Here is a 15883-nt window from a genome sequence, read left to right on the forward strand (position 1 = left end):
GTGATTAACCCAAAATGGATTTGAAATTTAGACAGCTTCATTGTCAGCTTTATTGTCCATTATGTTTCCCAACAAGAACAACTCTGGATCCTGCGGGAATCGTTTACCTATGATTTTCTCTAGGACTTGGTCTAGTTCTTCCCAAAAGGGCCTCACCTTGGTACATGACCAGGTTGCATACTCGAACATTCCAGTCGCAATGCTGCATCTGAAGCATTGGTCCGAGAGTTCTGGTTTTGACCTGTTTATTTTCTGCAGCGTTAGATACAGCTGGTGCAAGAAATTATATTGCACCTTGCATTGATGACAGTGGTCATGCTGTCCCAACATAAGTCGGACCAGCATCCCTCATCAGTTACAATACCCAAGTCTGACTCCCATCTTTCTCTCAATCCATGGAGTCTCATTTTGGGTCCATCTGACTGGAGCAGGAAATACATCGCAGAAATGAATTTCTTTCCACTCCCCCTTCAAATCATGGCCTCTCTGGTAGGGCCAAACTTGGACCCAATAAATCTTATTTGAAGAGAGCAGTGGAATGTCTGATTTGGCAAGTTGTATTTATTTTTGAATTGCTCAAATGACATTAATTGCCCCTGCTCATAACAGTTCTCTATGCACCTGAAACCATTACAGCGCCAGGTATCCAGGATGTTAATGGTATTAATTTATTAGGAGTCAGGGGCATTTTTGGGGACAGCCCCAGTTTGGTGTTCAGATATTGATTCATTTTGTCCCAGATATTAATTGCTTGTTTCAGTATGGGGCTGCCCTTCTTTCCTGACAGCAATTTGGAGTCCCATTTATAAATAAAAGTCCTCTGCTATCTTCTCGCCCACCAGGTGCAGATCAATTTGTGCCCAGGATGGTACACCTCCTCCCTGGAAGAAAGAAGCAATGTATCTCAACTGAGCTGTCCAATAATACTTTTTAAAGTCTGGCATCCTCAATCCACCTAGACTGCAGTCCTGTGTTAATTTTTCAATAGAGACCCTTGCCACCTTACCATTCCAGAGAAACATTCTGACTTTGTGTAGCAGCTGTTTGAAGAAACCTCGGGGCAACGGCACGGGCAATATCTGGGAAAAAAAATGGAATCTTGGCCACACATTCATTTTAATACTGTTAACCCTGCCCACTAATGTTATGGGCAGGGACATCCATCAATTTAAATCCTCCTTGACTCTCTCTAGCAAGGGGGATATAATTTAACTTGTATAAATTATTCAAGTTGTTATTAATCCTAGGTATTTGGTCCCCTCCTGTGGCCACTTTAAATTGCTATTTTCTTTAATTGAGTTGGCTGTAATTCCCCTTGGTGAGTGGCATCACCTCACTTTTTCCCCAATTGATCTTATTCCTGGAGAGTTTCCCATATCCCTGCAATACCAGTTGAAGCAAAGAAGTCACAGAACTAAAGTCAGAGAACTAAATACTGACAGAAGAGAGACATTTTGAATCTGAAGACTGAAGAAACGACATCCTGGAAAGACAGGATTGTGGCAGTAATCTCTAGAGAGGGAGATACTGTTCTGTATTGTATTATCTTTATCATAGGAGATACAACATAAGTGGGTTTTAAATAAGTAAGTCCACTTCTGACTGCTCTTTTAAGAAAAGAGAGGCAGTCTCATGTGCACAGAAGAGGGTCACTCCTGTTTGAAAAAGAAATCATCAGGAAGATCAGGGTTTCACAACTCTTAACAAGAAAGGGGGAAACTTGTGAAAAACTCATAAGAAGAAATATCTCTCTGAAAGACAGCACATCAAGAGACCTGTGAGTTTAAAGAGATCTGAATATATAATGTTTAAAACTCCTTCATAACTACTTCTGAATCACAATTAAAAAAGATCCTGTAGTTCAACAAGAAGTTTGAAACTGTATTTTTGAACCAGAGGTGTTTTAGGTGAAAGACTCCCCCTTGTTCCCAATTTGACATATTTTTAATACAACATATCTCCATTGATTAATATCTCCATTGATTAATACATATTTTATTCCCTATTGTAATTTATATGCTTTAATGGGGGGGGGGGTCTTCTTTAGAGCCAGATAATAATTTAGAATTCCCTATAAAAGCAACCTTCACCAACCTTATGCATCTCCAATTTTACCCTGAAGACTTGTCTCCTCCATCAATGAGGGACGTGACAAGCTTCAATTAGGTTGCCCAAAAATATATTTTTAAATCTGAGAGCATTAATCCTCCCAATTCATAATTCCAAGTTAATTTATCAGTAGAGACTCTGGAAAGCTTACCTTTCCACAGAAACTTTCTGATGCATTTATTAAGGTTATGAAAAAATCTCTGAATTATAGGAACAGGCAAACTTTGAAAAAAATATTATACTCTAGGCAGCACATTCATTTTAATTTTAAATTATTAGGTGGGTCACCCATTTATTAAGGTAATCATCAATTTCTGAAGCAAGGGAAGATCATTCAACTTGTATAAATTCTGCAGGTTGTTATTTACGTTAATACCTAAATATTTAATCTCATTGAGCGGCCACTTAAATTGAGAATTTCTCTTAATTTGTTCATAATTCTCACACATATGTGGCATAACTTGATTCTTCTCCCAAATGACTTTATAACCTGATGTATGTTTTTCTTTCTGATTATTCTTTGTTTTGACTGCATGTTGATTGAAAATTCTCAAAATATTCAAAATAAAAATGAAGTTTGAAACTGGACTTTAAAATTAACTTTTCAGATTCAATAAAATCTTCCAATTTAGATGAGAATTTTTGTAATGAGTTAATGTGTTCTAACAGATATATCAGAAGATCATCAGCAAATAAATTAATTTTATGTTCTTCCTGATTGATCGATTAAACCCTTTATGTGTGGATCTAGAATGGATGGATTCTGCTAATGGTTCAATAGCCAGGAGGAAAAGAACTGGAGATAATGGACAACCCTGTCCACTAGACCAGGACAGTGGGAATTCTGATGAAATTTGACCATTAGTTATTACTTTAGCATTTTAGGCTCAGAATATAGAGCTCTAACCCAATTAATAAATGTTTGTCCTAGTCGCAATCCAGTCAGTCAAGGGCTTTTTCCGCATCTAGAGCCACAGTGTCACTCAAGTGATCTCTTGTTTGCGCCAGATGTATAATACTGAGCAATCCCATTAACGATTAATAATAAAATTCCGGACACTTGGTCCCTGAGGGGGGCGGAGGGGGGGTGGTCAAGTGTATTGAGGATTATTTTGAGCAGGGATCATTTATGACATTTGAGCAAATTAGGAATAAATATAGAGTTTTAAATACATCTTTTTTCTGCTATCTTCAGTTAAAACCTTATTTAAGGGACAAATTAGGTCCAGTACTAATCTTACCACAGTGTAGTGAAATAGAGACTCTGGTTTGAAAGAGGAGCACAAATATATTTATTTCAAAAATGAATTCCTTACTTCAGGTGGGAACCCCTAAACAAGGCCTTGTTAAATCAGGACAAGGGTGGGAATCAGACTCTGTAATAGAAATTGATCCATTTTGCTGGTCCAATTTATGTTGGGACAGCATGATTAACATAATTAATGTAAGGTATCAGCTGGTGCAATATAATTTATAGCATTAGCTATACCTTAAAGTTACATAAATTGAAATTGGAAATATCAGACCAATGTTTTCGATGTGGTCAAGAAATAGGTACTTTCTTGCATTCAACCTGGTCATGCGCTAAAGTGAGGCCTTGCTGGGAAGATTTGGGTGATCTCCTGGAAAATAATTACTGGAATTCAAAACCCTCAGGCACCTGAATTATTTTTATTGGGGAATTTAGAAGCTGCAAGACCTAAATGAGGCTGTTGAATTCTAAGTTTGCTTTAGCAGTGGCAGGGAAATGCATAGCAGTTACTTGGAAATCTGATACCCATCTAAGTTTAGCCCACTGGTAGATAGAAATTCATAATTGTGTTCCCCTGGAGAAGATCACCTATAACCTCAGAAACAGGTATGATGTATTTTCAGGAATATGGAATTCATACCTAAGGTGCATCAGGGTAAATTTTTAACAACTCCCCCCTCCTGCCTCTTCCCCCAGTGCTTGTAGCAACGAGGACCTTAGATAAGTCAGGTTAATTGTCTCTTGATGGGAGTGGGGTTTTTCCGAGGTGAAGCCAATCTTTTTGTTACTTTTTCTTCTTGTGTCTTGGGGGAGGGGTGGGAGGGTTCCTCTAATTTTATTCTTCCTCTCTATTCTCTATTATCTTTTTGTAGTGTTATTGAAATTTTCATTTCTTTTTAATATTTGGATCACGTTGACTTTTTTCTCACTTTCTTTAATATCGACATACGGATAGATATTGTATTATTTTGTTAATATTGATACTGATGTTTTTCTTTCTGATTGTTCTTTGTTTTGACTGCATGTTGATTGAAAATTCTCAAATTAAAATATTCAAACTAAAAATGAAGTTTGAAACTGGACTTTAAAATTAACTTTTCAGATTCAATTTTAAACTGAAATTTATAGCATTAGCTATACCTTAAAGTTACATAAATTGAAATTGGAAATATCAGACCAATGTTTTCGATGTGGTCAAGAAATATGTACTTTCTTGCATTCAACCTGGTCATGCGCTAAAGTGAGGCCTTGCTGGGAAGATTTGGGTGATCTCCTGGAAAATGATTACTGGAATTCGAAACCCTCAGGCATCTGAATTATTAACACCCATACACATTTGCACATAGTGGGGTTAAGTTTAAAGAAAAGTAAGAAATGTTATGCAATTGGTATATTTTCCATTGCTTATCCTTTGTTAGTACTAATAAGGTTTTATTGGTTCGTAACATTATGTACTTTGTATTTTTGGATGTGAAATTTCAATGTTAATAAAAATATTGAAAAAGACAAGTTGTGAACAAAACACAGCCAGATGTCTGAATATAAAGGTTGGGGAGGAGAGGAGAGGGAAGGGGAAGGTACGGGGGAGGAGCACAGGCTAACACATGGATATACTGTATGTGGAGGGTATCCATTAGCATCTACTGCATCTGCTGTGGCCTCCCCACATGGGAGAGCCTGGCCCCAGATTGGAAGACTGTTTCATTAAGCACCTACACTCTGTCCACTGCAATTTCAGGGACCTTCCTTTGGTCAACCCTTTAATTCTACACACCATCCCCACACTGACATGGTATTCAGCACTGCCAAACTGAGGATATCATCAAATTGGAGGTACAACACCTAATTTTCCATCTGGGCACACTCCAACCAGCTTCTGTTAAACTCTCCCATCTCCCTGCCTCCTTTCCTCCAGCTCCCCGCTCTCTTCCCTTCCCTCTCCATTCAGAGAGCTAACCCCTTACACAATCATTTCTCAGCTTTTTTCTCTTCTGCCCTCCCACCTAAATCCACCCATAATGACCTCTCACCTGTAACTCTGTGCCCCTGCCCCTTCCTCACTCGTCTCCTCCTGCCCTTCCCTCATGTTTTCATTCCTGCTTCTTGCTCATATTTTGAAGGGCTCAGACCTGAATCACTAGGCCATTTCATGTCAGGCCTCCGCCTGGAGGCCAGCTGCAAGAGCAGATGGAAAACTTAAAACTTACCTTTCATGCTGCAGCCCTAAATGGTTGCTCCAGCGTCTCATTCATATTCAGAGGTGCTTCGTAGTCCCCTCCGGATCCAATGGAAGCGAGGTGACTGGTGCCATAGTGCCACCTGTCATAAATACACAGCAGAGCAATGGCCATCTTCCCTACCCATAATCCTCCACGCAGCTGAAACTGCTCTGAGTTTCCCAGAACAGTTCCAGCTGTGTGGGGGATTATGGGTAGGGAAGACAGCCATTGCTCTGTCATGTTTTGAGCCACAAGAGAGTGGCCCTGAAGGCCGAAGTAGCCCAGTGTGGCTGTCACAGCCAGCACCGGCCCCGCCTGCTGCCCCAACGGCTCCAGCTGGCCCCCGCTGCCCTGTTGGCTCCCACCCGCCGCTCCTGCCTTGAGGGGGTCATGGAGGGAAAGGGGTGAGTGGGGAGATGGGTTGCGGGCTGACGGCATCATCAGCCTACCCCCAACTAGCTGCTTGCAGCGGCTGTACAGGTCAGGCAGCAGAGCACAGCACTCCACCGATTATCCTTCCCCTAGAAGCGTTGGAATCAGTGCCTTGGACCTGGCCACAGCACATTCAGAGAGATAAGTTTTTAGGTGAAAGGGCGAAGAACCTCTGCCTTTACTGACAGGTGTTTTCCTTGCTTGAAGGGGCCTATTGTTTACCCTTTAGTTGCCAAGTTTCTCCAGCACTTTTGTGCATTCCACCATGATCCCAGCATCTGCAGACTTTCCTTTTTGAGAACAGTTTTATAATCATCTTCCAAACTGTCAGATTACTTATTTTTCATAACATATTCTTTGAGATCACTACTTCTACGTTTCTGAGTTACTTGTTTATCAATTGAACTATTGTTATTACCTCCCTTTAACTGATGGTTAAAAGGGTGAAGGACCTTCCCACTTTTAAGTACAGTTTGTTGCTTATTCAAAAATTTCAGTAAATTGTGTTTCAAGGTTTCCTTTCATCTTAAGTTGTCAACCAGGCCATGAGTTTCCTGTCTCTCAGTAAGGACAGAAGAGAGAACAGTTGGATCCAGCAGGTTCTCTCTCTCTCTCTCTCTCTCTCTCTCTCTCCCTCTCTAGGCTTTTTCATGGTGGAGAAAAGAGCGAGTGTAAAGGTAGCTATTATCCAACTTATCTACCTCACTCCACTTACCTCCATGAATGCGGTGCATCCACATTTGAGGCATCTCGAATGATCCCACCCCTAGTGTCAGGGCTATGATTGGGGAACTGATTGGAGTAGCATAGGTGGCCCAGCAGCAGTGTTGTCCCACTCAGCACCTCCCCAAACCACTCAGCACCCCCCCCCCACCTGCTCAGCCCTCCCCACTGCCACTGTTCAGCATGCACACACCCCTCCCCCCCCCCCCCCCCCAAACACCAGAGTTGTCATGCATGGCCTCTCAGCAGCCTGCTTCAATGAACAGACACGTGAAAGTGTAAATTTCTTACTGCTGATGCCAACACATATTGCATGTTGAACAACTTTGGTGCTTTGCACTTTGCCGAGTAATAAATGACTTTGTTACCCATAATCTCCCATGCAGCTGGAACCAATAGTTGACAGAGCGGTTCCAGCTGCGTGGGGGATTATGGGTAACAAAGCTGGCCATTGCCCAGCCGCCTCCAGGCTGAAAGGGGTCATTGAAGCAGCTTTTCTGGGCCTACATGAAAAGGTAAGAAATACTTTTTCATTTGGCTTTTAGCTGGCCTGGAGGCTGACTATGAAAAGGCCTTCTTTCTCTCTCCCTCTCCCCCTCTCCCCCTTTTACTTTTCCTCTTTTTTTTATCTCTCCCCTTTCCTCTCACACTTTCTCTGTCTCTCCCCCTCCCTCCCTTCCTTCGTCTCTCTGTCCTGTGAATTACAACCCAATAAGCTTAACTATAAACCACTCCACCAACTGGATGTGCACTCCCATGTCCCTATCATTACAATCTGCCTCCGATCTGTTCCTCGGCAGAACCTCCATTTCTAGGTACAACCTCCAGACTCTCCCTGCCTCTTGCAATATCTCCTGCCTGATCTCTCAACCCTTCTTCCATTTGAAGTTCAAACTAAAGGATGAATTTAAGCAAAATTATTTTTAACTCAGAAGAGGAGAACTTTGGACAAGGCTTTCACCTTGATTCTGAAGGAATAGGTTTGAATGAATATTATCTTGATTGGCCAAATCCCAGAGGATCATAAAATTTAAAAACATTTGACTCCTTCAAAAAAATCAAGGCACTTGACTCATCAGATTGTTACCCTGACAGGTTTATTTATCTCTGATGGGAATGTGAAATTATTCTGAGAAATTACATGAGTAGTAACCTTGAGGAAAAGTTAATCAAAAAAAAGTCCAGAATTGTTGTAGTGATGTATTTGCTAAAACCCCACAATCAAAGGGCTGAACACTGAAACAAACTACTTGCACTGACAGTAAAACATGGAAACTTAACAGATATTAAGAAACTTTTCAACAAATGTAAGTCAAGCTTATCACTTTGCCTTTATGAAGGATAAACATATCAGAATGTTGCTTTTGAAAATTACTTTCAGACTGATTGTGGCATTTAAGTGTTGTGAATGTTTGTGTATTGTAATCTGCATTGATTATATTCTATATCATAGCACATCGGAAAGATACTATATTTTATGGAGCCTTCATTGTGCACTGATTCAGAAAGGGGAATGGCTAAGTGGTCAGCCAGTCAGTTCACACAGTAATGGTAAAGGTTCCATTATTGTCAAGTAACACTACATTTAGAATGTAACCTACAGGAAATTCTTTAATTTTTGTCTACCTTAAGGCAGACAGAGAGTCACCACTTTGTCCAGTGACCCTCACAGAAATCTAAAGCACCTGGTAGTCCTAGGCAGTCTCCCCTCCAAATATTGACCAGTTCTGAGCCTGCTTAGCTTCCAAGATCAAACAATCTCAGGTGTATTCAGGCTAATGGGTATAAATCTCAATGTGTATCCAGTTTCAGGATGAGTTAATATTCCACATCATTCCTTGGTAATTATGATGAGAACGACAAGTCAAATAAATCCCTACATAATCTAATTTAATTGCAAGCAAATAATAAAGGGCCTCCCAAATAGCTGAAATACATTAACAATCCGGATATAATTTTATTTGGTAGAGTATTGTGGACTACAGTTTTATTACTCCAAAGCTCAATGTTACAAGTAACAAATGTGAACCTCGAGAAAAAGCTCAGTTCTCCTAACCACAGAGCTCAAAGGAGTGCTAAATCAAAGCCAGACTGCTTCCAGCAGAAGATGGTTGAAAATGGTTTCACTTTGATTCTGTACTCTCTGATAACTGAGGATGGGGATTTCCATGCAGCCTGGTTAACCCTCTGGCTATTTAATGTCCTATTACCATGGATATGGCAAGTATACTAAGCTTTCATGGCATCTCTGTTATGAAATTTCTTACCACAACCTATAATATGCTGCATTCATTATTTTGCATGCATATGGTCTGTGATGTGTAACCGGATGGCATTTTATTCTTCAGAATATATGCCACTGCTATTGGTCTGTTTTTCCATGCTTTCCATTGAGTAAGTTGTTGGTCACCTGACTTGATTCTAATGGGAGATTGAGTGATATGCTAATCTGTTAGAAATCTGTTTTGAGTTACTAAATCTTTGTCTCTGTCCCTTCTGATTAACCTCTACCTGGTTCACCTATCCCATTTGGGATTCCTGTCTCAACCTTCCCACTCAGTATTCACATCTAGGTTGTAACCTCAGACTGTAAAGGCACTGATTTGCCACAGCTTACAAACAAATAATGCACTCACTCATTTCTTTCTGCACACCATGAAGTTGAATTTCTTTTATTATTCGCGAGACAGAACACCCAGCTGTGACAGATTATGTTATATTTTATATTGTATATAGATATGTTTTAAAGGAGATCATTAAAAAACCCAGAGCTCTGCTCAAGCCAGTCGGTCCAGAATCCAAATGTCTTTGTAAAGACAAAGGAAACTACTTTGCTGAAGGACTTCACAAGTAGGTGTTAATTGGACATGCTGTGGAGTAATGGATTATTGATTTGGAAAGCAACAGATGAATGGACTCGGTAGATTGGATCTGGTGCCACAGTCTGTCTGAGTGCAGTTGGCTGTTCTAAGAGGGTCATGTGGTTTTCTCTGAGTGAGAGAGGGAGAGAGAGAGAGAGAGAGAGAATTCAGTTCTACAGTTCAGCAGCAGCTGGGACTGGAACAGGACAAGCTGGCAAGCTTTTGAAAAACCCCATTTTGAAGACGGGTCGAGAGTTCTTAGTTCAGCTGGTCAAAGCTCTTGTGGTCCATACAAGAGGAGATGGCTGGCTGTATAATGTTTCACTTGAAATAAGAGAAACAAAATGGAACTTTGTGGTGACCGGAAAGAAAGAGGTTATCACCTGAAAAACCCCGATGGGGCAAATTTCTTCAGCAGGACACTGAAGTGGCTGATCGGAAGGAATAATTTGTGTGAGTCCAATGAGCAATAAATCTCTGAAAATCAATAAGAACCTTCCTGAGCGGTAACCATTTCAGGCACCAAAGCCTGGTGAAATTCATAAATGTTAAATTCTGTGCACAGTATAAGAATTGCCTGCAACTAATAAACTTGAAGGAGTGAGAAGTGAGATTGGACTGTAAATTTGTGGTGGTACACCACTGGCCTACTGCAGGGGGCAACCTCTGTATCTGCAGGAGTGTAAGGGGACAGGACAACACCTGGCCGGCTGTCAATCAGTCGGCCTGAAGGGATCAAGTCCAACCCAGTCGGGTGTCAATCACCCTCCGGGATACAAGCCTGCACCATCCTCCTGAAGCTTACTCAGAGTTACTGCAGCTACAGCCAGCCTGGCTCTGTGGAAGTCTTTGTGCATTAAAGCCTGTTGTAGTCTTTACCTTGTGTGTGTCTGATTCTGGCTAACAGCGCACCACAAAATTAAAGAACTTTTCTGAACTTACACACACACATTACATTACGTTTAGAATTAGAAGGGGGTTAAGTTAAATTAATAGTAATATGTTAAAGTTTGATCCTGCTTTCATGTTTAAAGATAATTAAAAGCAACTTCTGTTTAAGTAACCATTTGTCATGGGAAATTTCCATTGCTGTTGGGTTTTGGGGTCCTCTGGCTCCAAAAAAGATGTTTTCAAACCTTTTGTGTCAGAGGGTTTGGTTTCAGTAAAGGAGGGAGAATCACAGGTTCAAGTTAAAATTCTTAGATATACTAGAGCTGCCCAGTCACTGTTGTTGAAGAATGTTTTAACTCTTGATCAAATGACTGACCCAGGGAAGATGACTTTGATTAAAGATTTTGGAGGTGAGATAGAAACAGTATTTCTTCACAACATAGTGCTGAATTCAGAATTAGTTAAAGGACCTGTTGTAGTAGGAGTTATTTCAAAGTTACCCATGCAAGGAGTCTCATTTTTATTAGGGAATGATTTGGCAGAGGATAAATTTGGGTCAGTTTTGAGATTAACAAATCAGCCTAGTAAGAATGAGGATTGTGAGATTATATCCTGCATATGCTGTAACAAGATCTTTGTCTAAGAAAATGATGAGAGCAGAGGAAGATCCAGTTGAAGAGACTTGCCCAGTACTTATGAAATAGTCTGGAAAGAGCAGGTTAATTGTGAGAGTCTTTGTTAAGGAAAGAGTTAATTGAGCAGCAGAGGACTGAAGCTGTTCTCATTGACAAGGGACAAAGGAGTAAATGAAGAAGAGATTAAAGAAATGGCCTGAGGATATTTCTTGAAGGGTGAATTGTTAATGAAACCTTATAAGGATAAGGGTAGTGGAGAACAGTCTGTATCGGAGGTGTTAGTTGTTGACAGGGTGGAGGAAGTTATGGATCATAAGATTATGGAAACGGAATCTTGTGAGGGTAACCTTAAAGAAACCATTGTTCTAACTCAGCAATTTTACAAAATCTGGAGAAAAAGTTAGGCCATCTTAAATCACAATTAGAGATGCAGTTGAAAGAATCAATATGCAAATTTGTTTCCTGATGTGCCAAAAAGGATGTCAGTGATTTATCATGATGTGATGTGGAAGAGGCAAGTCCCATAAAACAACACCCATATAGAATAAACTCTCAGAAGAGTAAAATTATGAATCAGAAGATGAAATATATGTTAAAAATGATATTATTAGACCTTCAAACTCAGATTGGAGTTCTCCTTGTATTCTGATACTGAAACCAGGTGGAACTGTTAGGTTCTGTACAGATTAGAGGAAGATTAATTCAATAACTAAAACAGATGGTTATCCTATTCTGAGAATAGAAGACTGTATTGATAAAATTGGGAAATCTACATTTCTTACCAAGGTGGATTTGTTGAAGAGTTACTGGTGTGTGCCTCTAACTGAGAGAGGAAAGAATTTTGGCTTTTCTAACTCTATCCGGTTTATACGAGTATAATGTCTTACCTTTTGGCATGAAAAATGCACTGCAACATTCAAAAGGATGATTAATTCGGTAATCCAAGGGTTGACACAACCAGATGCTTATATTGATGACTTGGTCACAAAAAGTGACACATGGGAAGAACATCTGAGGGAATTGGACAAATTGCTTGCAAGATTATACAAAGCAAACTTAACTGTCAAATTAGCAAAAAGTGAATTTGGACATGCGACTGTGGCATACTTAAGTCATGCAGTTGGTCATGGCTAAGTTGCACCTATTCAAACTAAGGTGAATGGAATTTCTGAATTTCCCATTCCCAATGGCAAGAAAGCGATGAGAAGGTTTTAGGAATGGCAGGATATTATAGGAAATATTGCAAAAACTTTGCAGAAGTTGCTCTTCCTTTAACCAAACTGGAGTTTATTACTTTTGTTAAGGAACAGGTTGCTTTATTTTCGGCTGAAAATACTAATTCAGTTAGTAGTAATTTTGTTATGTGGGATGCTTTAAAAGCATATTTACATGGTCAAATTATTAGTTATTCTACAAAAGTAAAAAGCAGTATTTGGCGCAAAGTTTAGCTTTGGAGAAGTAAATTATTGAGTTGGAAATGGAATTTCAGAAGAAGGTTACAGAAGATAAGAAAGCAGCATTAGCTAAGTTGAAATTACATTATAATTCTTTACAAACGTATCATTATGAACGATTAATTCTAAGATCTAAACAACATTATTATGAGTTAGGTGAGAGGGCTCATAAGGTATTAGGTTGGCAATTAAATACAGAACAGGTATCAAGAACTATTAATGCTGTAAAAAAAAAATTCAATAGTTACTTATCAGGAAATCGATGATCAATTTTATTCATCTTACCAAAAATTATATACTTATGAGGGAAATCAGGATGATGGTTCTATTGAATCCTTTTTTATCTAAGTTGCATTTACTGGTTTTGGGAGAGGAAGAAGTAAAAGTATTGGAAGCTCTGTTTATAAATTTTGAGATTAAAGAAGCTATACAGGAGATATCAAATGGAAAGTCACCAGGTGTTGATGGATTTCCAGAAGAATTTTATAAGGTGTTTTATGAAGATTTGTCTCCTATATTTATGGATGTGCATCAACAAATAACTGATGATCAGTCATTACCAGAATCTTGTTTAAGTGCAATAATTACTGTGATTCCAAAGATAGAGATCCATTGAATGCAGCCTTGTATGGACCAATTTCTTTATTAAATGTGGACTATAAAATAATAGATTTGCTAAATATTTACCTCAGTTAGTGCATACATATCAAGCAGGTTTTATTAAGAATAGATGTGCATCTGATAATATTCTTAGATTGATAACATTGATCATTGCATTGGGACAGCATCCCAACCAACCAATGGTGGTTGAGCTAGATGCGGAAAAAGCATTTGATCGGGTTGGGTGGAATTTTTTATTTAAGGTGTTTGAGAAGTTTAATTTTGGCCCTCTTTTTATTGGTTGAGTTAAAGCATTGTATAAAAATCTAATTGCTAGGGTGGTGACAAATGGCCAAACTTCTTTGCCATTTAAATTAACGCGATCAACCTGTCAAGGCTGTCCATTGTCACTAGCCTTGTTTGCATTGGTAATTGAACCATTAGCTCAGACAATTTGACTGAATGATAATATTAAAGGGCTAAGAGTTACAAATGATGAATATAAGATTAATCTATTTGCTGATGATGTATTGATTTATTTGACACATCCAGAACAATCTTTGAAATATTTACAAGAATGTTTAGTTCAATTTGGGGAATTATCTAAGTACAAGGTGAATTGGGACAAGAGTGAAATACTGCCAATTTTGGAGGGAAATTATGAAGTGTGTAAACATAATATAAAATTAAGATAGTCTGATAAAATTAAATATTTAGGAGTAATTGTGAATGCGAATTATCAGTCTTTATATAAATTAAATTATGTACCTTTATTGAAAAAGATTAAAACAGATTTGGTTAATTGTTATAAAATGTTATGCATTGTGTATGTTATCACTTTGGTGATTATAAAGTCAATTTAGTTATAACTGAATTTTAACTTGAGAAAATTTCTTTGTGGGGGAAAGTGTGATGGATTATGTTATATTTTATATTGTATATAGATATGTTTTAAAGGAGATCAATTGTGTTTTTTTTAGTGTAGGTCACTAACACTTCACAACACAGATCTCACTTAAAATGCCAGACCTCTGCTCAAGCCAGGACAGTCCAGGCTCCAAATGCCTTTGTAAAGACAATGGAAACTGCTTTGCTGAAAGACTTCATAAGTAGGTGTTAATTGGACATGCTGTGGAGTAATGGATTATTGCATTTTTTTGCCTCGTTTGGTCTCGTCTCAGTCATGTATTTACCTTTGTCGGGAGAAGAGTGAGAGTGTCAGGATCACTCGTAGTAGTGAGCCAAAGAGAAGGTCAGAGGAGTTTAGCTGTGTGATGGGCCAGAGGACCCCAAAACCCAGCAGCAATAGAAATTCACCAAGACAAGTGGTTACTTAATCAAAAGTTACTTTTAATTATCTTTAAACATGAAAACAGGATCACACTTTAACTTATCACTATTGACATAACTAACCTAACTTAACCCCCTTCTAATTCTAAACGCACATGTATGTAATGTGTGCGTAAATTCAGAAAAGTTCTTTGGTTCACAGTCCGATCTCACTTCTCATTCCTCCAGGTTCACTGGTTGCAGGCAATTCTTATTCTGTGCACAGAATTTAACATTTATAAAGTTCACCAGGCTTTGGTGCTTGAAATATGAATGGTTACCACTCAGGAAGGTTCTTGTTGGTTTTCAGAGATTTATTGCTTGTTGGACTCACACAACCCATTCCTTCCGATCAGCCACGTCAGTGCCTTGATGAAGAAACTTACCCCACCAGGGTTTTCCAGATGATATAACCTCTTTCTTTCCGGTCACCACAAAATTCCTTTTTGTTTCCCTTATTTCAAGTGAAACATTATACAGCCAGCCATCTCCTCTTGTATGGACCACAAAGGCTTTGTACATAAGAACTCACAACCCATCTTCAAAGTAGGGTTTTTCCACAAGCTTGCCATGTTACCGCTGCTGCTGAACTGTAGAACTGAATTCTCTCTCTCTCTCTCTCTCTCTCTCTCTCTCTCTCTCTCTCTCTCTCTCTCTCTCTCTCTCTCTCTCTCTCTCTCTCTCTCTCTCTCTCTCTCTCACACACACACACACACAGAAAAACCTGTTTAATTCTCTCTGCTCACAATACCACATGACCTTCCTAGAACAGCAAACTGCATTCAGACTGACTGTGACACCGGACCCAATCTTCCGAGTCCATTCATCTGTTGCTTCCATTAGGCACTAGCTATTGTGCAAATTAATCTCCTGATACTGTTCTATTGCTTTTCCCTGTCAGCATTACCTTTGATAATGTCAAGAATCTTACTCCTGTGGCAATCCACTTGCCAGCAAGTGAACTGGCTCCCAAAATGGCAGACGTGCTGTGGAAAACACAGGAAATAGACAGGTTTTTATCAGGGCTTATGACACTACTGATGATGTCACTTCCTGTCCATATGACAGAAGCAATGATGTATATAAACCCAGCATACAAGCCTGGATGTGTCAGTCTTGCATTAGACTTCACAGCATGTGGAATGACTTCCCAGCATATACATCAACTCATCAATGTGAACAGTGATTCCACAACGTGTACACTGATTTCTATAGTAGATCAGTATAGAATACTTCACTACATTGTTGACCCCAATAGTCCAAATGATATTTGGACCACAACACGGAAAATATTTCTTCGATGCATTCAGTGGCTCTGAAACTGCCAACGTTTTGGACTTCACAGCCACATTTATGGTTTGATTAGGCAGAAGCCCAA

At 39.2% G+C, this 15883-nt stretch overlaps 2 long non-coding RNA genes across 2 annotated transcripts in view; one reads left to right on the top strand and one right to left on the bottom strand.

The window, feature by feature from the left end:
• Positions 1 to 15883, top strand: part of LOC138758078 (uncharacterized) — a 48650-nt gene that overhangs the window by 3374 nt on the left and 29393 nt on the right. Inside the window, exon 2 of the long non-coding RNA XR_011354130.1 lies at positions 14157 to 14285. This is a non-coding gene — a long non-coding RNA (uncharacterized lncRNA). The remainder of the gene's footprint in view (positions 1 to 14156; positions 14286 to 15883) is intronic.
• Positions 614 to 15491, bottom strand: LOC138758082 (uncharacterized). Its single transcript, XR_011354132.1, has 3 exons — positions 15413 to 15491; positions 1007 to 1079; positions 614 to 881 (listed from the first exon to the last, which is right to left on the bottom strand). It is a non-coding gene; the product is annotated as an uncharacterized lncRNA (long non-coding RNA).

Source organism: Narcine bancroftii, chromosome 1 (assembly GCF_036971445.1).
Source record: "Narcine bancroftii isolate sNarBan1 chromosome 1, sNarBan1.hap1, whole genome shotgun sequence".
NCBI classification, from domain to species: domain Eukaryota; kingdom Metazoa; phylum Chordata; class Chondrichthyes; order Torpediniformes; family Narcinidae; genus Narcine; species Narcine bancroftii.